The sequence below is a fragment of the Oculina patagonica genome, chromosome 14 (assembly GCF_052425735.1).
Source record: "Oculina patagonica isolate OP01 chromosome 14, crgOcupat, whole genome shotgun sequence".
In the NCBI taxonomy this organism is placed as follows: domain Eukaryota; kingdom Metazoa; phylum Cnidaria; class Anthozoa; order Scleractinia; family Oculinidae; genus Oculina; species Oculina patagonica.
This window is the reverse complement of record NC_135771.1, coordinates 24,283,944-24,308,228: the sequence shown is the minus strand read 5'-3', so window position 1 is coordinate 24,308,228 and position 24,285 is coordinate 24,283,944. Positions and strand designations below refer to the sequence as shown.

Here is a 24,285-nt window from a genome sequence, read left to right as displayed (position 1 = left end):
GGGACCATTCATTTTTTAGAAGGGGGGAGGGCCGGAGGAATCCCTGTGTGTATTCAGTTGAAACTTTTTGGCCCTCCCCCCTGTAGTAGAGTAAAAAAAGAAAGGCCCTCCCCTAAAGTGGAATATTAAATTTTGCGACCCCCCCCCCCCACACACACACACACACACACACATGCACCTCAAAAAAAATTCACATCAAACCTCTTTTTTTGACAGAGCTCCATTCCGCTGTGTTGCACAAGATTATCTTTGATCGCAAAAAAATTTATGCTACAGTCAAGCGCACGCCGTGAAATATACACGAATTGAAGCCCTTCTTCCTTATGTGGAACACTACTCTCGCACGGCTAAGAAAGAACCACTCTTTAGCATCAGAAGTGACCTTTAACGGTCAAAAATGCGAAAAATAGCCTTCTAAACAAACACACTTAAGCACGGATCAAAACTACATTAACACAATTGGTCCATTTACGTGAGCCAATTAAAAACCAAAATTTTCGATCCTGCAGACAAGTACAAAAACGGCAAATCGATTGATTTCAAATCATTCCATGAGACTTTGACATAGCAGCAACTGATGAGGTCCACTGAAGGACCGAAACTCGAGTCTTGCTTTAGATAAAACATTTGCCAGAAGAGATGGTTGCGGCATACTAGAGACTTCAAACGCAGTAATCAAACTGCCATAGAATTTATTTCAATTGGTGGATGCAAGTAACGCAACAAAACAGATCAACAATAATGGAGGTAAAGTTTTATGTCTTTTATAGCTCCCAGAGCGCAAATCACAACAACTCAAACTAAGGGGAGCTTAAAAACAACTCAAAGAAACCATCATTCTCAATGTTTAGAGACTGCAGCAGGGACCGCGCAGGAAGAATTTGAGTGGGGGGGAGGGGGGGGGCGCTAAAACGTGAAAACACAAGGGTGAGTCAGCTAGGGGCCGTCCGGGGGCATGCGGGAGATTGGATTTTAATTTCTCTTAGATCCCAGAAAATGCATTTAAAATTAAAAATTAAACGTTCAGCACTTAAAATGTTGTGTTAAAAACTGACGAAATGTCGCAATAAAGAAAAGTTGCTTCAAAAACTTTCGATAAAACTACTCAAGACACGAACTTTTCTCACCGTGTTAAAGTACTGGTAACTGAGATGTTACCAGAAAGCACAGTTTCATTTCATTGTTACAAAATGAATAACCTTTAGCAGCTGACTTCGAAAATATACCGTATCGTCTTATAAACCAAAGCCATTTGTTCGGATCGAAACTGACCAATGATGAAACAAGCCTTTTTCATGAGAAGTTCGCTCTTCCTTAAAGAGCCAGTTTATAGTAATATAAAGGACATCCTGATCCTGCAGTATCATAAGATTACTCGATTATAACTGAAACCTTTTGAGACAATAGTCCTCGTTTACTTGTTCTTTATGTATCTATGTTGATAATAGTAACTGCTGTTACTTTTGTCCTTTACAAACTAAATCAACAACGCGGTGTCCAAAAACCAAATGTTTTTTATTTAGTAATTCTTCGTTTCTTTTCTTGTCCATTGTAATTTTTTTGTACTGTAAAAAAGTGGGGGGGGGGCTAAAGCCCCCCTAGCCCCTCCCTCTCCGCGGTCCCTGTGCAGTAGCCTTTAAAAGACTCGGATATTTATAGACCCTCACAACTGTGGTAACGAAACGTTATCCTACGAACTAACCGCCACTTCAGAATACGAGTTGACAGTTAGAAATCCACTGATCCGATACACAATATAGACTACAACATTCCTTTAAAGGCTTTTAAGAATCTTTCAACCAACATGATCCGATAAACCTAACGAAATATGCCACAGAGCTAGCAAACACAATGGCATAAAGATCATCACTGAAACAGCTCTAGAGAGCGTTAATCAAATCCTCCGTTAACAGACTGAAGGCTAACATTTAGCAACCAGCGGGAGTCGTGCTTGGCCTGTCACATTTTATATCACTTAATATTTATTGAAAATAAAAGATTTTGATCTGGATTAAAATGCAGTATTTTTCTATGCGACCCCCCCTTTTCAAAAACGAAAATAACGATGACCCTCCCCTTTTGCCACTGTAAAAAATTAGTGACCCCCCCCAAGATTCCTCCGGCCCTCCCCCCTTCTAAAAAATGAATGGTCCCTTAGCCGATTTCTTTTTCGCCCGTATCACGGACTTTCCCCCGCCCCCACTAACTGCCCCTGGGTCTCCGAGGATGGGGTGCGATTGGCACCTTTTGAAATTTGTTGAAAAAAAAAACAAACACGTAAGACCTTTTTTTGTAAAAATTTTGAAAAATGGGCATAATTGAAGCTTCTTTTAGATATTGTATCTCACAAAGGAAAACGGTGACCCCCATTTTATTTACAATTCTGACATGAGTAACTCATAAAGTAGCAGTAGTGAAATTTTAAAAAAAAATCTCAATGATAAAAGATTTTCGCGCAAACGTCCTTTCTTCCTTAAGAATATTAAAATATCAGAAGTCCCAATTCAGATCCTGAGAACTACGTCTAAACCCAGTACGAGAGGAGCAGCTCACAAATGTGTGCATACTGAGGTTGTTAAGGGACCCGGGGAGACTGCCATATGAGAAGGAAGGGGGTGTGCCATGGAAAATTGGAATGAAACCCCCTAAGCAGACCGATCTGGGCACGGCAAAAGCTATTTTGATCACTAAGAGAAACCACTTTCAGGGTTCATACAAAAAATTGCAACCATTTTTCAAGGACTTTTCAAGGACCAAACTGAATTTTCAAGGACCACCTATGAGGAATGTAATTTCACAGATGGTACATTAATGCACATTCCCAGTGCATGCGGCATGCGCAGGACAATTAAGAGTTCTGTACAAAACCGATGGTGAATTTGTGAATTTGAATTTGAACTCACGTGCGCAGTTGGTTTACTTTGCTTCTCAATTTTCCTTTTATCAGCTACTTTTACACCCGGCTTTTTTAGTGTTTGAAGCTGCTTTACACAGGAAAAGACCGTGACCAAAGTCTATGTAAAGCAATTCTCTTTCGACCCCACTACATTCGAAGTTGAAGAAAATTCAAGGACTTTACAAGGACTTACACACAAATTCAAGGATTTTTCAAGGAAAAATGGAATTCAAGGACTTTTCAAGGACTCCCCCTAAAATTCAAGAACTTTTCAAGACTGTGCGAACCCTGCACTTTTCATGCTTTGCTTACTTTTCATCATTTACTCACGTGCAATCCCAAACAAGACCTCAACTGGTACAAATATTGGAGTTTGTCATAAACAGCCTAAGTGAGTCGAAAGTCCTTGAATTCCATGTAAGTAAAGTAGGCAGAGGTCGGCTGATTATAACAAAATTCTCGATTTTGATTGGTTTTGCGCGCCTATTTGTCGCGTAATGGGCGCACGATCACGTGGGTGTCCAATTACAGGTATCCAATTTGAACAACTTCAAAATATTCGTATTCTCGATATTGGACTGGATCGAGCTTGCAATAGAGGCTCATGTAGGGAAATATCATTAAAAACAGCTTCATGTCATTTGCATTTAAAAAGATTACCTGCATTAGCCTCCATCGCAAGCTTGTTCCAGTCCAATACCGAGAATACGAATAAGGTCTATTGGACACCTACGCCATTCGCGGGTCAATCACGCGCATTTACAGTGCGACGCGCCTTACCGTGGCCACCTAACAACTTTTTTACAAGTTTCATCTTGTAATATTTAATGTTTTTACTGCGTTTTGTTGACATATACGATATAACAAGTATCTATTTGATCGTATTCAACTTTGTAAGAAGGCGTGTTCGTAACAAATAATAATATTACGAGAGCGCACTTGTAAAAAAGTTTGTCGGGTGGCCACGGTAAGGCGCGTTGCACTGTAAATGGGTTCTATTTTGCTGTTTGTAAAACCATTGACCTTTTCACACTAACAAAAATTCCCAAAGACTTCCTAACCTCGAATTTTGTTCTTGATACGATTTATTAGTAATTGGACCTCGCCTGTCGTACAATTCAGGGAGAAATCGTGCTCGTAATTTAAAATCGTCCTCGCGCTGCGCGGTCGGCCGATTTTGAAATTACTCGCCCGATTACTCCCTTATTTGTACTCCACTCAGTCCAATTACTATTACAGTGGAACCCCGTTAATACGGACACCAAAGGGACAAGCCAAATTGTCCGTATTAACGGGGTGTCCATATTATTAGCGGGGTCTCAGAAAAAAAATCACGGATACAAGTTTTATCGACACAAGAACGGCAACAAAACTGTAACTGTAATAAGTGCAAACTTTGAACCCTCTGACCAAAATTAATAGTTTTTTACGAACAACTTACGATCTAGTCAGGCACTCGAAGTAAACTTTAACAAACTCAAAGGTTGAATTATTTGAAAATGTCGCAACTTTACTATATATACAAGAAATAAAACGCATTTCGACAGCAACAGAAAGTTTTCCAAAAATTTTCCTTTGTAACTGAAAATCTGACCGTAACCCTTCTTAAACTCTACAAACTCATTTGAAAAGTCGGTAACTTTACTTTGCAAGCTTTTAGCTTGCCACACAACCAGGCGGACTGAAGATTCGACAAAACTTTTGGAAGTCACACTATTTAGCTACTCTTTGTAATAAAATCGTTTTAACTCGTCCAATTCTGTCATTATTTGACCGGGGTGAAGTTAGCAAATAATCGCGACAATGAATACTGACAGTGCACAGATAAACAGTGTCCGTAATGTGGGGTTGATAATGTACGACAGTTTGTCACTCGGGACAAGGTAAAGTGTCCGTAGTCCGTATTAACGAGTGTTAGTATTAACGAGTGTCCGTATTAACGAGTGTCCGTATTAAGCGGGTTAATTTGAGAGAAAATGTATGATGTTTTCGTCGGGACCAACGAAATTGTCCGTAATACCGGGGTGTCCGTATTAAGCAGGGTTTCACTGTACTAATTATTTGTGTGTTGCATGCAGGCCTAACCCAACTAGTAACCACGGTAACCAGGGCTCAAAATAACGGCCGGTCAAAGGACAATGTCCGGCCAAAATGACGATTTCTCCGGACAAAATTTTGGTTCGGCGGTCATTTTGACCGGTCACGTACACGGCTTTCAAATAAATAACACACGCAAAAAAAATTTATTCACTGTATTTATGACATTTTACAGTAAAATCATAAAATATCATAGCAGCAAGCTCTTGCAGTCACAAATTTGTTGAATACAGATGAGACGGTCACGCGGATTTGTTACGGTTTGCATCCACGTCTGTAAATACGCTAAACAGACAACAATGAACATGGCATCAATCAACGTCTGCTATTAATTTAACACGCGTACGAATACAGTTTCAACTGTCAGGCGGGCCAAGAAAAATAGCACTCGTTAGTGGATTTAAAAAACTATATACACCTTTAGAAAGTACGAGTTCGTAGCGTGTTTTCACCAGCACGATCATGAAAAAATCATAATACTCAATATTTTGACCGCTCAAAAACGAGACATGACCGAGCAAAAATTGATTTGGCCGGTCAACATGACCGGCCAGTATTCAAAAATTATTTTGAGCCCTGGTAACATTTTTTGGTTGATTGACTCTGTTGTTTTTGAGAGCAGAACACCCTCCCCCCCCCCCCCCCGCCATCCCCTCCCCGTGCGCCCAAAAGAGGGGACCAAGCATGAAGCATGACAAAATGCATGTTTTTAACAGAGTTCAACAACAACAGCCAGAAATCTATCTGTGTTTGCAGACTTCTAAGGAATGGAAAGGAATCTCACCTGTTTACTAGCAAAGTGAAAGATCATCCCATTGTACATCAGCAGTGGTTTCATCTGAAAAATATCGAAATAACGTCAATGTCGAACTTACTACAATCTTGGAAAAAACTAGTTGAAACATACAAATTTCACGCATTTTGCAAATGTCCTGACTTTCAAGCAGATAAAAAGATTTTATCCCCTTCTCCCCTCTACTCAATGTTGTTTCTTGAGGTTTGCAGTTCGACAGCCTTTGTTTGAAAAACACTAAAGCATTAACAACATTGAAATGGGGGGAGGGGGGTTGCGAAACTGAACTCTGTTAGCTAAATATTTGGAAATTTGCTAAGTGTTTTAACAGTTTTGTCCAAGATTGTAGGAACGACATTTGTGGGCTTTACATTAGCGCAGATTACCAGTAGATTAGTCTCCTAGTCACAAGCCCTGTTTTGGGTCTTACTCCACTAGCAAACTACGCATTCTTATTCAATATTGTTTTGTTGAAGTTCTTGCTGTTAAAATGAAATGAACGCCTCTCTCTAATAAAAGCCTCATATCTATTTAATGCCTCCCCTAGGACCCCAAAAACGTAATAGGTGCCCAGGGCGTAAATTAGATCATTTACGGTATGGGAGTTTTGTCATCAGTAAACAGCCTACATGAGTCCGCAATCCACGAAAGACCCTATCTGAGTAAACCAGGCAGAACAAGGGGTCAGCTTATTGTTTTCGGGAACATATCATCCCCAAAACCCCCAAACCAAAAGGGAGGTCCAAGTGGCATGGCAAAAGTTGTGATTTTAGGTCAACTTTAGCAGCATGCATATTCAGGGCTCGAGACTAACGGTAGCCAACTAGCCAAAGGCTAGTAAAAATGCAGTTTTGGCTAGCCGCTTTTGGTCTTTCACTAGCCAAAATGGCTAGTAAAAAAAACAGTCATTAGTGGCAAGAAACCGCATTTATTAAAATCGTCTCTCAGAGAATAATTATAACTGACAAGTAAACTGTTGAGAGTGTGAAGCTTTAAACAAAATTCTAGTTGACAAAAACGTGTGTACATGTAAAGTTTTTTATAGTGAAGAACAAAGCCCAATTTTTAAGGGGAAAAAACGTGAAGATTTAAGGAACATTTTACGGCTAAAGGTTTAAACATTAGCGGACATTGTTTTCACCCCCCCCCCCCCCCCCCACCACCACCCTAAAAAAAGAACTATGCTTAAAATTGTGGCTAGTAGAAAATACGTTTTGGTTAGTGAAATCAAAGCTGTCACTAGCCACTTGGCTAGTTAGCCAAAAAATTAGTCTCGAGCCCTGATGCATTGTAGATTGTAAAGGATGTACAAAATTCTAAGCGGACAAACTATGATTGTAATGGCGTGTACTCTTGTAAATATCTAATTGTCGTAACCGTTCGTCCGTAACATGCCTAAACTGCAATGAATTTAACAATTGGCTTGGGCTCCACCATTAAATCCATTACACTTTTTCCTATACATTTGTTCTAGTATTGTTGTATGCATTTAAGGTGGCTCGTAATAGTTTAGTCAGAATTAGACATGGCCATCTTTGGTGTTCTATTGCAGCTATACCAATAATGTTTAGGAAAATATTTTAAGACAAACTTGTGCAAGGTTTTTACAAATGAACAAATTGAGGCAGGGCTCGACACTAACACTCTCCCGATTTCCACTGGAAAGTAAATTTTCTTCTTGGAAAGTAAAAAAACGAAAATGAACCAAAATACTTACCCGATCTGGAAAGTAAATTTTAGGCTTTACTGGAAAGCAAATTTTATGCTTAAAAGGCTTAAGTGGAAAACAGTGTGTAAAAATTATGATAATGATAAAAAATAGCCAAATGACAATGACAACTCGTCTTAAAAAGACAAATTTTACGCTATTCTCGCATTCTCCGCCATATTGGATCAAGAGAACTCCCGAGGAGGTCTGGGTACTATAAACACGTGCAATATTGATCTTCTGTCGCGAAGGTATGTAACAAAATCTTTCCAGGGAAATGAGTCTCTTTTAGTTTGGTTTTTCTCGACGTAGTAGTGATGTTGGACAAAAAGAAGGCGAAAAAGAAAAAGTTGACGAAGGACAAACGGGCAAAAGCACTTCAGATGTACGCGTTCAGGACAGATTTCCCAATGTCCTTATGTTGGTTGAAATTACATTGAATCTACCGCTGTCAATAGCATTTTGTGAGCGAGGTTTTTCAGTAATGGGGAAAATAAAGTCAGACTGGAAATCATGCTTGTCAGTTGAAGTATTAGACTGTCTCATGAGGATTCGTATTGAAGGGACTAGTGTTTCACAGTCGAGTTTAACCCTCAACCTGGAGTGCAGTTTTGGTGCGCTAGTGGAACGAGGATGAGACGTCCAACTTTTAACAACTAAAACAATGCCGAGACACATAGTAAGATTTTTTTAATATTAATTAAACATGGTTAGCAACTTTTGAACTGTCGTCCATTTTGGAAAGTAAAATTTGAGATGGAAAGTAAAATTTGAAGGCTACTTTCCAACATGGAAAGTCGCGTAAAAAATTAGTGTCGAGCCCTGTTGAGGTCATTGGGACATCAAAATTCATTGTCATGGCAACGTCATTTGAGGTCAAAGATACCTATTTTGGACCTTTTGAGGCTCATAACTCAAAATTTTCTCGGTGAAATTTCTTGTTTTTTTTATTCATGTTTATCTTTGCGAAATAAGAAACATTTATCAAAGGACAAGTGTTATGTTGATGTGAAACTAAATCTGTTGGTTGAATATATTAAGCAATACACACTGCTAAAGTTGACGCGAAATGACAACTTTTGTCATGCCACTTGGGCAGTTTCTTTTTTTTTTGGGGGGGGGGGGGGTGGGTGGTCTGTTCTAAAAAAACAACAAAGTCAATCAACTAAAAAATGTTACCATGGTTACAAGTTGGGTAGGGCTTCACTATGCAACATGGTGGGGATCGGCTAACCCCCTTCTTCTGAAATGTTTTCAATTCTGCCTAGTTTTCTCAGACATACATTTTAAATTTTACGCCCCTAAGAGAGGCGTGACACATGGGAATGACCCTGGGAGCAAAAGGATATGCAGGCCTACGTATGCAGACAAATATCTGAATTATTTCACACCACCAAAAAATATTGAATGTTTTCCACAGCAAAGGTAAATCTGCCTGCACCACAGGCTTCTTTAAAATGGAAAGGGAGCTCACCTGTTTACTGGCAATAGTGAAAGATCATCCCGTTAAACGGCTGCAATGGTTTCACCTGTAAAAGACAAAAAAATATAAATACATTGTATTTTAAAAACGTCATTAATAATTTATTTGGTCAGACCAGGTCCTGAAAGACCGCAAGTTTCAATTTTTGGCAAATTTGATTCTAAATCAGTCTTTGTTTGACATGCAAATTGATGGGGAAATTTGTGTTTAACTTAAAATAATATAGTGAAAACACCCATCATTCATTCAAATTCCATATAACAAATTAATTAATAACAATTTTCGGCTTCACTCAATTTTGATGTAGGACCAGTCTTTGCATTGCAGATCAAGAAACTCAGGAAGAGGTTTACGGGTGGAGCTAACCCCTTATCAGGTCAACTCTTACACTCATCTCTTGTACAAAGTCCAAGATCCATTCAGCGCATGCAGACAGTCTAAATTCCAAACATATTCTAATTTTGATCAGTTTTGATGTAGGGCCAGTTTTCAGTTTGCTTCACAGGTCAAGCAACTCAGAAAGAGATTTACGGGTGGAGCTAACCCCTTATCAGGTCAACTCTTACACCCATCTCTTGTACAAAGTCCAAGATCCATTCAGCGCATGCAGACAGTCTAAATTCCAAAAAGGTTTTTTTTTATTTTGATCAATTTTGATGTAGGGCTTGTTTTTGCTTCACAGATCAAGTAACTCGGGAAGAGATTTACGGGTGGAGCTAACCCCTTATCAGGTCAACTCTTACACCCATCTCTTGTACAAAGTCCAAGATCCATTCAGCGCATGCAGACAGTCAAAATTCCAACATTTTTTTATTTTGTAAGGCCAGTCTTTGCTTCACAGATCAAGTTACTTAAGAAGAGATTTACGGGTGGAGCTAACCCCTTATCAGGTCAACTCTTACACCCATCTCTTGTACAAAGTCCAAGATCCATTCAGCGCATGCAGACAGTCCAAATTCTAAACAGTATTTTTACTTTATAAATGTTCAATTTTGATGTAGGACAATTTGGTTCAGACACAGATCAATAAACACTAGAAGAGTCTTTGGTGGAATCATAATACCCTGGATTAAAAATTTGCATTCATGTTATTGCTGCTTCCTTACTAGTTGATCAATTTTGGAAAACAAATGTTAAACCTGAGCAATAATGGAAATATATTTACTAATTAAAATGATTATTCTTGTTGTTAAATAAACAAGTTTCATTGTGATAATACACAAATGAATAAAGTTTTTCCAGTACTTAACTGACTGTATATCTGTGACCTTCACATCAAGAGTGGACAGCATGTACGACGATTGAGCTCTTTGTTCCTGAAGAAAACCAAATAAAGACATTTACTGGTTGGATAATGTTACTTGCAATAAATTAAATGCTGTATGTGTGAACACAAACCTTACAGGTTTACTGATTACCAAACATCTAGAAGGCCGATGGTGCAGACCTTGGTTACATTATTAGTACAACTAAACACAGAAACAGACTCTTGAGCCACTTTTGGGACCAGGCAGTTTATTATAATTATACATAACTTCACTTAACTATATTACAATCACTGTTAAATAAGATAACTAAAGGCCCATACAGATTAAAATCACTACAAAGTTACATACACAAAATCATGACTGCCCTGGAAGTGGGTTGGTGGGAGAATAGCAAAGTAAAAGCAAAACTGGTAACTGCTAAAGGCCGAGCTCTACAGCACTGCTGCTACGATACAGTGTAGCTAGAAATGTACAATTCACTAGTCACAGGAGCTTAGTAGAGTACAAGTATGTCGACATAACAGTGGGTAATCATGCTCGTGGATCTATTTTATTGGCTAGTCTGATATTGTCTTGTGATTTTCATGCCATCTATAAAAACTATTGCTCAATAGAACTGCATAGTCCGACGAGTGAAACTACTGAGCCGTCTCTTACTGTCTAGATTTATATTAATGGTATTAATATCCACATAAAAGAACTATAGAAACATTCTATGACTGTTTGTTCTTATTTTATGTTTCATATCCTAAGTCTACAAGCTTCTCCTCCCCCCCACCCCACCCCAATCTCCACTTTCCGGCTCAAATAACTTGCATCAAATAACCATAATTTCTGGAGCGAGAAATTTATTAAACCATGCCTTTCTCTCTCATCAGCCTATTTACCCTCCTTTACTCATTTTAAAAGCAAATAAAAACAATAAATGACAGATCGAACGAATTGTAAATTTCTTTTGGCACAAATTGACAAACAGGTCTTGGGAAATACTGGTACTAGTTTGTGTCATGTGCTAATAAAATAAATTAAGGTATTCAAGTGTACAAAAATTGGTAAGCTGATAATCTGCTAGCATTTGCCTTTAAATTAAGTACTTGTAAGCCCTGCCCCAGGGCTGTCTATCATTATTTAAAAAGACATCCCTCTCTATCAGCCCCTACAAACTTGCTTGAACTAGTGTAGATATGTACCAGGCCCCTGGGGGGGTACTCTGGCTTGTAACTGATGGGGATGATCGAAGGATTTTTTTGGGTTTGAAATTTTCGATTCCGGGATTTTTGGGGGTTGGAAAATTTAACAAGTATTTTTTGGGGTGACTTGATTTAAATAGGGGATTTTTTTGGGTATTAAAAACGAACTTAAGTGCCTTGGCGCAGCCTTGGAGTATTTATGGTATGATGAATAAACAAACACGAGCGTTCAATTTTTTATGGTTTTCTTTGTGTTATAAATAAATATTGCCCCTCCTGGCAATGAAGAGGACAATTATGCACAAATTTCAAACAAAAATGAAAATTCTTGGCAAGAGCCCTGTTATGGATTTCGCTCATTCTCTTACCATGGGTAGGCCTTAATATGAAATAAATCACAGTATACTTTGTTTGGCTAAATATCGATTTGTTTTCGAGAAAATCGATAATTCTGATCTAAAATCCAGCAAAATTGACGCTTTCGGAGCTAAAAATTTATGCCGAGTTTGTTAGCTTCGCGTCGAAAAATAAAGAACTCTGGAAGAAAAATACCTATTTAATATCGAAGAATAACATCAAATTAGTACGTCGAAAGTAATTTCTGCTCTTAAAGTCCTTTTATTTACAAAATATAATTAAGTTTATTCGACACACTTTTGATTTAATTCAAAATAGGTCAAACTTATCGCTTTATTTAAGTATGAGCGAAGCGAAATAAATGGCCGAAAATTTGGTACTAGACAGATAAATGATTGTTCTTTTTGATACTAAAAGGATTTCCTAGGGAAATGATTTAGTGGGATGCTTTCAGATCTCAAAGTTGCTTAAAATTCGTTAATTTAACCGACCGTGACATTGTTGATCTTATCAACATTATGTAAACAATCCACGCAAAGGTTAATTTTCCCCATGTGAACTTCAACTGAGTAAAATAAAAACATAGACTTGCTTACCGTGGTGTTCGCTGATACATTGTAAATCCTGTTTTCCTCATTTACAACAAAACCTACGCCCTCGGCGAAGCTGTTATCCAATTTTCTTGACGCGCCATTTGTAACTGATTTCCACGTCTTGAAGTGACATTTTTTTCCATGCATTCTTGAAAACAGTCCAGTCTTAACTGATCAGTGTAAACAGGAATACGAAGTACTTTGCTTAAATCAACTTAAAGCTTAGCAGCAGTGGTAGATAAATCGATACGGCCGGCGAATCTTCGTTTCGAAAACCGCCATTTGAGATTTGTCGGCCCTTAATTTTGTCCTGCGGTATGCAGATAATTAATTCACACTTTAGTAACTTCCGGCACATGAAATCGACAACCACCGTGACCAGAAAGCACCCTGCTTTTTGGTGTATTGGTTGAGGCATTATTTTTATTATTTTAACATAATTAAAAGCTCTCAATGAAAAACTTTTGGGCTGAACTTGTAATTAAGTTTCACTTCAGTAAGCCACCGTTCGAGAGAGTTGTTAAATGGTTGCATGAAAGCGCTTTTAACTTCCGGGTCGAAAGTTCTTCTGTTGCGTTGCTTCGCTTTGCTGCATATTTTTTATCCAGTTCTTACCCTTGTTCAAATTCTTGATTAGGCTAAGGCAAAACAGTTGTAGAGTCAACTCTCCCTTATTGAAGATCTCTATAAGACGGACACCTGGTGTTGATCCTGTCCTTGCCGTTTTTTCAGTCATTTTTATACTCTAACCAGCTAGGCTACGTTTACACGGGACCGGACCGGAGCCGTTCCGAACTGGACCGGACCGGATCGGCCTTTGTTTACACGGAAGCGTTTGGCACCGATCCATGTGTTTACACAGGACGGTTCTGGAACTGGTCAGGAACGGTTCAATAACTTGACCTGCAAAATAGCAGGTCCAGTTTTGGTTCCGTCCCGCACCGGTTCCAGAACGGCCCCGTGTAAACAGAAGGCCTATCCTATCCGTGTAAACAGAAGACATATCCTATCCGAAAATCGGACCGAAACGTTCCGGACAGCAGCAGTGGTTGATAAATTGATTTGGCCAGCAAATCTTCTTTTCGAAAACTGCTATTTGAGATTTGTCGGCCCTGCGGTGTGCAGATAATGTATTTCACACTTGCGTAACTTCCGGCACATGAAATCGACACCCGCCGTGACCAGATAGCACCCTGTGTTTTGGTATAGTATTGGTTGAGGCACCATATTATTGCTATATTAATATAAGCTCTAAATGAAAAACTTTTGGGCTGAACATGTAATTAAGTTTCACTTCAGGTAGCCACCATTTGTGAAAGTTGCTAAATAGTTGCATGGCAGCGCTTTTAACTCCCGGGTCTAAGGTTCTTCTGTTGCGTTGCTTCGCTTTATAGTTTTTTTTGTTCTTACCTTTGTCCAAGTTCTTGATTAGGTCAAGGCAAAACAGGTGAAAGCAAAATCTAAGATGTTATCGTTGGATCCGTCTTCCGTGAATGTTAAAAAATATGACCATATATATATTCTGTTGGGGTCCGGCGTAAACAAGGGAAGGTGCCCCCGCCAGAGCTTGCGGGGAGAGACAAGCGCCTCGCCGTCAGGGGACCCAAATGTATTAAAAATATCATAGTCATTATATAAATATTTTGTTTTTAAACCTGTTTTCCGGTGTGTTTTTGAGTTGATTTGGAAGCTATTAGGGGAAAAACGGTTTAAGTTTCAAATATTATCCGCAGTCTATTCCTTCGTAAATAAGACGTTTGTAATTATAATACGACTCAAGTTTCCAAACAACAAGAGATATAAAGTAATAACTTTATAATCACCTTAATTCTCAATTCAATAGGCGAACTTTATTAGGAAGGAGTTGTCGAGGCTGGGGTATTCCCCAAAAACGGCTCTGTGCCGTCCAATGAGATCGTGGTTTTGGGTTCCCGATCTAGAACGGGATTTTCAATATCAGACGATATCTAGAACGAGATATGGTATTTTGAACACACAAAAGTTCCAAAATATCAGCAGCTAAAACGGGGTGACTTGTTTCTAGAACGCGGTATCTTTTGAATGCAAGTTCTTTCTAACTGAATACCAGAGGCCCTTCCAATTACGCTGGTAAAAAGGGAATGTTATGCTTCTAACAATGCTTGTTTTTTGTCCGATAAAATGCTCAACTTTAATTATGCTCATTTTTTTTAAATAATGCTACTTTGGTATAAATGCTTTGTTGTACTTTGCAGAAATAAATACAAAATATGGCATCACGTCAGAAGTCCATAACAAACTTCTGATTACGTGTACTTTTCTTCACCTAGCTTTAATCTAATGAAGTGAAAAGCATCCTTGGTGTAAACAGTCATAAATGTTCAGCTTTTTATTATAAATTGTTTACCGTGACTGGTATTACAACTGCATATACATGATATATGGTCCCTTTTTCCTCCACCCCTTCCCCACCTTTCCTTCCCGCTTTTATTTCGCCCAATCCTCCACAGGAGAAAGAAGGAGAGCTTGTTTACAGGCTAGACTACACAGAATATATATTTTTAACTGACATTCACGGGTCAGACGGATCCAACGACACCATCTAAGGTTTTGTGTACAGCGAACTCTCTCTGAAACGGGTACCTTCGGGACCGGCTCCAACTCAGTTCGGATTTTAACGTCGTTTCAAATTTTCCACTGAAGAAGGGACAAGAATTTGAACAAGGGTAAGAACTGGATAAAAAATATGAAACAAAGCGAAGCAACGCAACAGAAGAACTTTCCACCCGGATTTCATGCAACCATTTAACAACTCTCTCGAACGGTGGCTAACTGAAGTGAAACTTTATTACAAGTTCAGCCCAAAAGTTTTTCATTGAGAGCTTATGTTAAAATGATAAAAATAGTGCCTCAACCAATATTTCGAAAAGGAGGGTGCTATCTAACCTGTGATCAGGCGTTATTTTTCTCGCGGTGGAGGGGTAAGCCTGATCGCAGGTTAGGTGCTATCTGGTCACGGTGGTTGTCGATTTCATGTGCCGGAAGTTACTCAAGTGTGAATTAATTATCTGCATACCGCAGGACAAAGGGCCGACAAATCCCCGGGGGGGCTACTCAAAAAAGTTTTATACGGGGAGGCTCCGCCCCAAGTTCTAACCCCTTACCCTTTTATATACCATTTTTCACAGAAATTGTACCCCTTTCGTATACCTTTAACTGAATCAAAGTCTCTTCGAGATATCGACGTTTTTGCATGAAGTATGAGTCGAAGGTTTATCCTGTGCATTGTTCTTCGAACTTATCATTACAGTTTCTTTGTAGTTTAATTTAACAATTTCCTATCTTCACGGAGGAAATGCAGCCATATAATTTTGTCAAAAATGGCTCGTTCGCGCCGGGTATTTATACACATATTCCTTAACATTACACAAATAAACAGTGCAAATTTCAGCGAGATCTGACAATTCTATACTTTAAAACTGCAAGGACCTTTCGAGGCAGTCGATTACGGCAGCGAAATTAGCAAATGAAACAGCAAAATATGCGTTCGACGCTTTGTTTTTGCGACACTATATTTGAATTGTTATAGGTAGACCGCCGTTCAATGTGTTCAAGGCCGTATCGTTACGATTGCTCCATGAAAAAGCACGAAAAACAATACGGATATTTCCGACTACTGTCGGAGAAAACATTGCGTAAACAAATCGTTACACTCAAGCTGCGTTTTGTCTAGGCTCGGCGAGGGTCGGATATCAAGACCCAGGATTAAACAAAAGCCACATATACAGTGAATGCTTTCGAATTATATTTGAAGATGAAATACGAAAGAATTTTGCTGTCTTTGACTGAAATTCCACTCGAACTGCGTAGATACGATCGCATGTTGTAAAGCCGATTCATGCAACATTGCTCTCAACGCGATGTAAGTGCTAGTGATTATTTATTCGTGTTTTAGTTACGCAATCCATAGTTTGTGCGACGCTTTTTATAGATCGCCTTTCAGAAACACGTGCGTTGAGATAAGAAAGCTGACATGTCACTTTTAAAATTGTTATATAACGTTTGTAAATGTGACAAGTCACGTTTTTTCCACGAAATCGCAAGTGATCACCCAGAGCGGAAAGTAATCCCTTGAGAAATTAAAACAGTCCCTTGAGAAATTAAAAAAGTCCCTTGAGAGTTTACAAATATGTGGTTCCAAATTTTGTCTACTAACCCCTATTCTACCATTTTTGCTTGTAAACAAGCAAAAACGTCGAAAAAAAGGCACCCCTTTCATATACCTAAGAGACATGGCGTGGATTTGAAATAGGACGTTTTCTTGTCATTTTTATGTAGCACTTAATAAATTAAAATAATACAACCATAAATTGCATCTGTTCGAAATATTTTAATTAAAGGCCCTTTAAAATAGCCAAATGACAGATTTCCATACCCTTTCGTATACTTAACCTCGTGAAATCCCTACCCTTTTATATACCTGAAGCCTGAAAAAGGTACCCCTTTCGGGCGGAGCCTCCCCGTATAGGCCATTATAGGGAGTACCCCCCGGGGACAAATCTCAAATGGCGGTTTTCGAAACGGAGATTCGCCGGCCGTATCGATTTATCTACCACTGCTGCTAAGCTTTAAGTTGATTTAAAGCAAAGTACTTCGTATTCCTGTTTACACTGATCAGTTAAGACTGGACTGTTTTCAAGAATGCATGGAAAAGAACTGTCACTTCAAGACGTGGAAATCAGTTACAAATGGCGCGTCAAGAAAATTGGATAACAGCCTCGCCGAGGGCTTAGGTTTTGTCGTAAATGAGGAAAACAGGATTTACAATGTATCAGCGAACACCACGGTAAGCAAGTCTATGTTTTTATTTTACTCAGTTGAAGTTCACATGGGGAAAATTAACCTTTGCGTGGATTGTTTACATAATGTTGATAAGATCAACAATGTCACGGTCGGTTAAATTAGCGAATTTTAAGCAACTTTGAGATCTGAAAGCATCGCACTAAATCATTTCCCTAGGAAATCCTTTAAGTATCGAAAAGAACAATCATTTATCTGTCTAGTACCAAATTTTCGGCCATTTATTTCGCTTCGCTCATACTTAAATAAAGCAATAAGTTTGACCTATTTTGAATTAAATCAAAAGTGTGTCGAATAAATTTAATTATATTTTGTAGATAAAAGGACTTCAAGAGCAGAAATTGCTTTCGACATACTAATTTGATGTTATTCTTCGATATTAAATAGGTATTTTTCTTCCAGAGTGCTTTATTTTACGACGCGAAGCTAACAAACTCGGCATAAATTTTGAGCTCCGAAAGCGTCAATTTTGCTGGATTTTAGAATTATCGATTTTCTCGAAAACAAATCGATATTTAGCCAAACAAAGTATACTGTGATTTATTTCATATTGAGACCTACCCATGGTAAGAGTATGAGCGAAATCCATTTAAGGACTCTTTGTTTGACCGTAGGAAACCTGTGCTCTTAAGGGGTAAATTTGACAAGGGATTTTTCGGGGGGTTATTTTTGGTTCAGGGATTTTTTTGGGTAATGTCGGAAGACTTAGGGATTTTTTTTGTTCCTGAGTTTTGCCTCCATTTGATCATCCTCGTCATTTACAAGCCGGAGTACCCCCCCCCCTGGGGTCTCAGAGAGTGTTTTACAGAGTACATGTATTTACAATTATCATTTGCGGTTACAGTACTGAATTGTTTTTGGCTGGCCAAACAAATTGTTGTCCTAACTGATCATGATTCTTATTTCCCTTAAGTCAAAGTCATGTATGAGGAACTTTTCTACATATTATTAAACATTTTTTTTACTATAACAAGTTGTTGGTTCCAGCTGTCAATACATGTACTATATCAATTTGGCTAAACTCAGGGATGTCACTAAGGGTCAGCTGCTGGCTAATTTCACCAGCTGATAGAGACCTTAATCTGGCTAAAATTCCACAGAAAACAAAAACTTAGGCCAATGTTTAGAGCTGCCAAGGTCAGAAAAGCCAGCTAAGTGTTTTCTTAGCTAAAATTAATCCCTGTGAACTGCGTGTCAAAATGTGGTTGTAATGACAATGTCAGGGATGAATGAATAGCTTCTGAAAGTTTTTAAAGTACCACTGAGTATTTATCCCTTCTCAAATTGTGAAAAAATGTAAAGGGATGTGGTATCATGATCCCCCAACCCCCTTCCCCCACCCCAACTTCCCTATCCCTTGTCATGTGGATACTGTGGTTAACCTGGCGAGCCCCGGGTAAACAACATCCTGTGTCTGCCAGGGCTCGACACTAACTTTTAAACTCACTGGTTTATTGGCTAGTGACATGTCAGATTTTACTAGCCAAAAGTAATTTTTCACTGGTCAGGTATATTGATTTCTATCGAGAACAGTTGACTTTTCACTAGCCAAAGTGGCTAGTAGGAATGCTAAACCTGGTAGCCAAAACCTAAATTTTAGTGGCCTTTGGCTAGTTGGCTACCGTTAGTCTCAAGCCCTGTCTGCGGTACACCATAATATCTACAGAGATACACTGTATAACCCTCAGTAAATAAACAGGGTGATCTTGTAAAGCAAACTGTACAGGACCTGATCACAAGTTACCTATAGGAAGGGGCTTTCACTTTTGAATGAGGATGAAATGGGAGCAATGGGGTGTGGGCGAGAATCTTGCTGTGAATTATATTCTCACCAAGATCCAGCCAAGAAAAAATTTCCAGGCAAAGTTCAAGTAATGATCACAAGCTAGGGATTTTATACTTGTCTGACTCATTTGTCTTGGTTCTGCACCCTGTGTCCCTCGATCCTAGCCCATGTGAACAAATGTTGCGTAAATTATAAAAACCTATATAATCTTACTACAGTGGAACCTCGATTTAACGAACCTCTATATAACGAAGTCCTCGGTTTAACGAACGATTTTCTTCAGCCCGTCCAAAGTTACAGTAAAATGTATGGAACAGGACCTCGATATAACGAACCTCGATGTAACGAAATCCTCGTTATAACGAACACAATCCAGAGACCAAAACGTAAAATGTACCTTGATATAACGAAAAAATGTCAACACGCGACAAAAGATGAATGTGAAACAGACCAACAAAGATGAAAATCCTTTAATCCTGTAACAAGAGAACAAGTTCAAGTACATATGCTCATATCTATGTGCATATATTATACATTATAAATGTTATTTTCAGAAATCGTCAATATCCGAAAATGCTGGGTTCGTAGTGCAGCGTAAAATTGTTAAAAATTGATTGACTATACCTCGATATAACGAACATTTTGGTTGTTTTTCCGCGAATTCGTTATATCGAGGTTTTCGATATAACGAACCCTCGATATAACGAACAAATTTCCCCAGTCCCTTGGCACTTCGTTAAATCGAGGTTCCACTGTAATGTATTAATGAGTGTGAAGAAATTAATTTTGGTAACACTGATAAAATAGACATCTTTTTCAGTCAAGATATTGTTCAAGTGAAATTAAATCAAAAATCTTACCATTTTCAATGTAAAGTCAACACCTTTACAACTGCCAGTCACTAAACATCCTGCTGTTTCTGAAATTAAATACAAGACTGTAAACATTGTTGCTCTCATGTTTTAAAAAGTAATCAAACAACTGAATTTCTTCTAATTTTAATTAGTAACAAAAACTCCTTAACAGCTGACCAAGCTAAACAAAAACAAAGAAAACAGCTAACAATTTGACAGAAAGCAGAGCAGTTAGTGTAATTATTTGGCCTCCAATTATTCTAACCAACACATAGTTAATGGCTTGAGTCCAGAAGTATCTGTTTGAGAATTACAAATATCGGCAAGGCAGCGAGGCATGCAAATTTTTTTGGCCCTCCAACTGGGGGGGGGGGGCTGGCAGCCACCTTAGATCTTGCCGCTTTTTAGGTTTCTATGACACTGCATTTCTATGAAGCTAATTAAACACCAAATCAGACCAATCAATGGACTAGGGGGTCACATTGATGACAGCATAAACTGACAAACAACTTTTGAATTAACTCTAAAGATGACTTCTGCTCAGGCTGCTGAAATGTCTGTCAGATTAACAACAAAATCTTTTCAGAACTATACCTTCACCTGGACAGAATATTGGATGTACCGTATCATTTGCTAAAATTAAGTGTACATGCACACTGTAAATAAAGTACACTGCAAAATGAAATCTAACAAAAACTTTATATCCCGGGGGGGGGGGGGGGGGGAGGGGGGAACTCAAAAAGTTTTATACGGGGAGGCTCCGCCCCAAGTTCTAACCCCTTACCCTTTAATATACCATTTTTGACAGAAATTGTACCCCTTTCGTATACCTTTAACTGAAAAAAGGTACCCCTTTCATATACCTAAGGGACATGGCTGGACTTAAAATAGGACGTTTTCTTGTCATTTTTATGTAGCGCTTAATAAATTAAAATAATACAGCCATAGATTGCGTCTGTTCGAAATATTTTAATTAAAGGCCCTTTTAAATAGCCAAATGACAGATTTCCATACCCTTTCGTATACTGAAACTCGTGAAATCCCTACCCTTTTATATACCTGAAGCCTGAAAAAGGTACCCCTTTCGGGCGGAGCCTCCCCGTATAGGCCATTATAGAGAGTACCCCCGGGCTTTATATGCACGTTCATTGAAACATAGTAAGCCGCCACTATTTTTTGGATAAACATGCAGTACTGTGTATATATTTTTTTAAATAAATGTTAAAAGATTTCCATACCAGACTGAAAAACTGATATCACTGAGCTCTTTGTTTGTTCACAGCAGGTAAATTTCAACAACGAAATCTGTAATGAAAGAAATAAAATAACTAATTAAAAGGATTTAAATTGTTTAATTTCTTATGCATAATAACATCAAGTTGTTGTAAACTGACCTTAGAGGATTATATCAGTCAGTGTGCAAAGACTAGTGTCCACTAGCCAGGGCTAGTGGATTTTGGGGTGGGGCAAGTGGACTTATTGCAGTTTTCAGTGATATGCGAACTCTGAAAATAATTCAGAATTCTCCAACTAACCATTGTGTTTTTTGCCGCCATCAATCATAATATTAAAAAACAGAAACAAACAAAATGGATCGAAATCTACCAATCACAACTGACGGGCTTGACCTTTTAACCCAGTTGAAGAAAACTTATGTTTCCTGAGACAGGCACTTCTTCAGGCCTTTCGCAGCTTGATAGTTTCTTTTTACAAACTTAATACTTTTCGACCAATTAATTTTTTGTTTTGTATATATATGCATTTTGAAAAAAGCCAACCTTACCCTTTCAGAAATATTTGAAAGATCAAAGAATGTTGACTGGGCTACCCCCTCAAAATGACTTTCAAAGCCTCTTCAGAAACAATTTTTTAATCTCAAAATAATATAAGTGTGGATATCAAATGGAATGACCCTGACTGTTGTAGTTCAAATTTTAACCTTGGCAAAATCTGGTATTTTCTTTCCTATATATTATTCATTAGTATATAACTCGTACACAAAAATTCACAGAGGACCATACCGTACCGTACCCTCCCCCCCCCCCACCCTCCCCCCTCCCGCCTATTCAGAAAACAATATGGCGGCCTGAACATATACTTCTCAAACAGGGTCAAGAATGCTTAGTTACATGGAAAACACTCAACAAGGAAAAAAATCTTATTATCACAGTCAAATCTTTAACAAATTAAATTTCGAACTTACTTTCCTAATCAAAGCTTACCTGCACTCCAAGTGGCTCAGCTATTTAAAATCGCGCGCCTCCTCGCACATGCATGCACAGTACAACACGGCTCTAGCTCTCTAGCTGTTGGTGAAAAAAATCACCAAAAATTAAAATATGATACACATTGATAAATGGTAAATTGCTTTTACCATTACAGGCTGGCAACAGCTAATAAATTACTCACTTTCAGTTTGCCATTAATTCGGCAGCGTTTCAACATGGCGGCGGTGCGCGGAACTGCTCTTTGCAAAGAGCTCTGGGAATGTTTACACGCGCGTGACGCACGCGAGTTCGAGACACCTAAGGCCCCTTTAGGCTGTCTCGAGACAAACTGTACTGGAGGGCGAAAATGCACCCTGGGCAGGCACGAGGTTGGGGAAACTGGTGAAAGAGAACAGCTGATTGAAAATCGTAAAGTTTCAAAACTATAAACTATTCTTCAGAAACGTTAGGCAAAAAGACAAATGTCTTTAAATTATACCCCAGCGGAGATGGGCGCGTTATTTTTGATGACGCTTTTCCACACCAAAAATAACGTACGGCCCTGTCCGTTAGTAATAGTAATTGGACTGAGTGGAGTACAATTCAGGGAGTAATCGGGCGAGTAATTTCAAAATCGGCCGAGCGCGCAGCGCGAGGACGATTTGAAACTACGAGCACGATTACTCTCTGAATTGTACGACACCAGGAGCCCATTACTAATGGGCTCCTGACGACACAAGGTCCAATTACTAATTAATCGTATCAATAACAAAATTCGAGGTTAGAAAGTCTTTGAGAATCTTTTTTAGTGTGAAAAAAAGTCAATGGTAAATTCAACTGGTTGCACAAACAGTGGAAAAACAGCAAGAAAGAACCCATTTATATGCGCGTGATTGACGCGCGAATGGCGTAGGTGTCCAATTACAGGTATCCAATTTGAAGTTGTTCAAATTGGATATCTGTAATTGGACACCCACGTGATCGCGCGCCGATTACGCGACAAATAGGCGCGCGCAGAACCAATCAAAATCAAGAATTTAGTTATAGATACGATTAACGGTTTAATTTGACTAAGGCTTTCCACAAGTTGCTCGGCAACTTTTTGGCAACTTTTCATGATTCGAGCAACTTTTTCCCCTTCGCCAACTTTTTTCTCTCGAGCAACTTGTTGCATTTTGAGCGATTTCCAGACCGAAGATCTCCGAAGATTATCCGAGTGTTGTTCAAAGGCAACACGAACGTTTCCGAAGATTAACGAAGTTTGCCGAAGACTTTCGAGGAGCATCTGAAGACATTTCAACTTTCGGCTCATTTTGCATGAAAACATTACAAAACTCGTCAGCAAACATGACGTCATTGATATGTTCACGATTTTTCTCAGTTGAAGAAATCCTCGTTATGTAACAAATTTTTCCCTTAACATATTATTTAGATACTTCTTTTGCTGTAAAATTGCATAAAACTGCTTACTATCAAAGAGAAATTAGCATAAATGTAGAGAAATTCTCGTGATTAGAAGCTGCGTTTTGGATTTTTTAGAGCAACTTTCGAGCAACTTTTATCATTATCAGAAGCAACTTTTTTGGATTTTGGAGCAACTTTTGGGCAACTTTTTGAGAAATTACGGGCACCTTTTGGGGAGATCTCGAGCAACTTGTGGAAAGCCCTAAATTTGACTAGCCTGTCGACTAGCCTGCAGAACAGGCGGTTTATTTTTTGCGGGGTTATTTCGAGGTCGCGCGAAGCGCTTTGACCCGCAAAATAAACCTCGCATTTCGCGCTTTGACCCGCAAAATAAACCGCCTGTTCTGCAGGCTAGTATTCTTTATACCTTCGCGTCTGACATGTAGAACCAATAGTATCACGACAGCATCATATAGCATCAACCTCCAATAGCACTAACATTCCATTATAGAACAGTGAACATTTGGAATAATCTCACATCGAACTTTAAAACTCTTAAAACTATTTCATCTTTTAAATTTCATTTAAAATCAAAATTAATGGAGGAGTTTTTAACATAGATTAATTAGGAGTAATTCATTGTATCCAAATTTTTATCATTGTAATTTTTTATCATTGTAATTTTTTATCATTGTAATGTTTACCATTGTAATTTTTATAATTTTAAAATTGTTATTTCTATTGTAATTTATTGTCACTGAAAAGCCCCGTAAGGGGAGTGTCAAATTAAAGTATTGTAATTAAAGTATT

The 24,285-nt window shown here is 38.6% G+C and overlaps 1 protein-coding gene and 1 long non-coding RNA gene across 3 annotated transcripts in view; both read right to left on the bottom strand.

The window, feature by feature from the left end:
* LOC144639320 (pancreatic lipase-related protein 2-like) overlaps positions 1 to 24,285 on the bottom strand; it is a 97,798-nt gene that overhangs the window by 68,645 nt on the left and 4,868 nt on the right. The gene's annotated exons all lie outside the window — the stretch shown is intronic.
* On the bottom strand, positions 5,774 to 22,321 carry LOC144639359 (uncharacterized). The gene is made up of 6 exons (XR_013568143.1): positions 22,274 to 22,321; positions 22,087 to 22,170; positions 21,103 to 21,169; positions 19,871 to 19,929; positions 8,969 to 10,293; positions 5,774 to 5,831 (listed from the first exon to the last, which is right to left on the bottom strand). It is a non-coding gene; the product is annotated as an uncharacterized LOC144639359 (long non-coding RNA).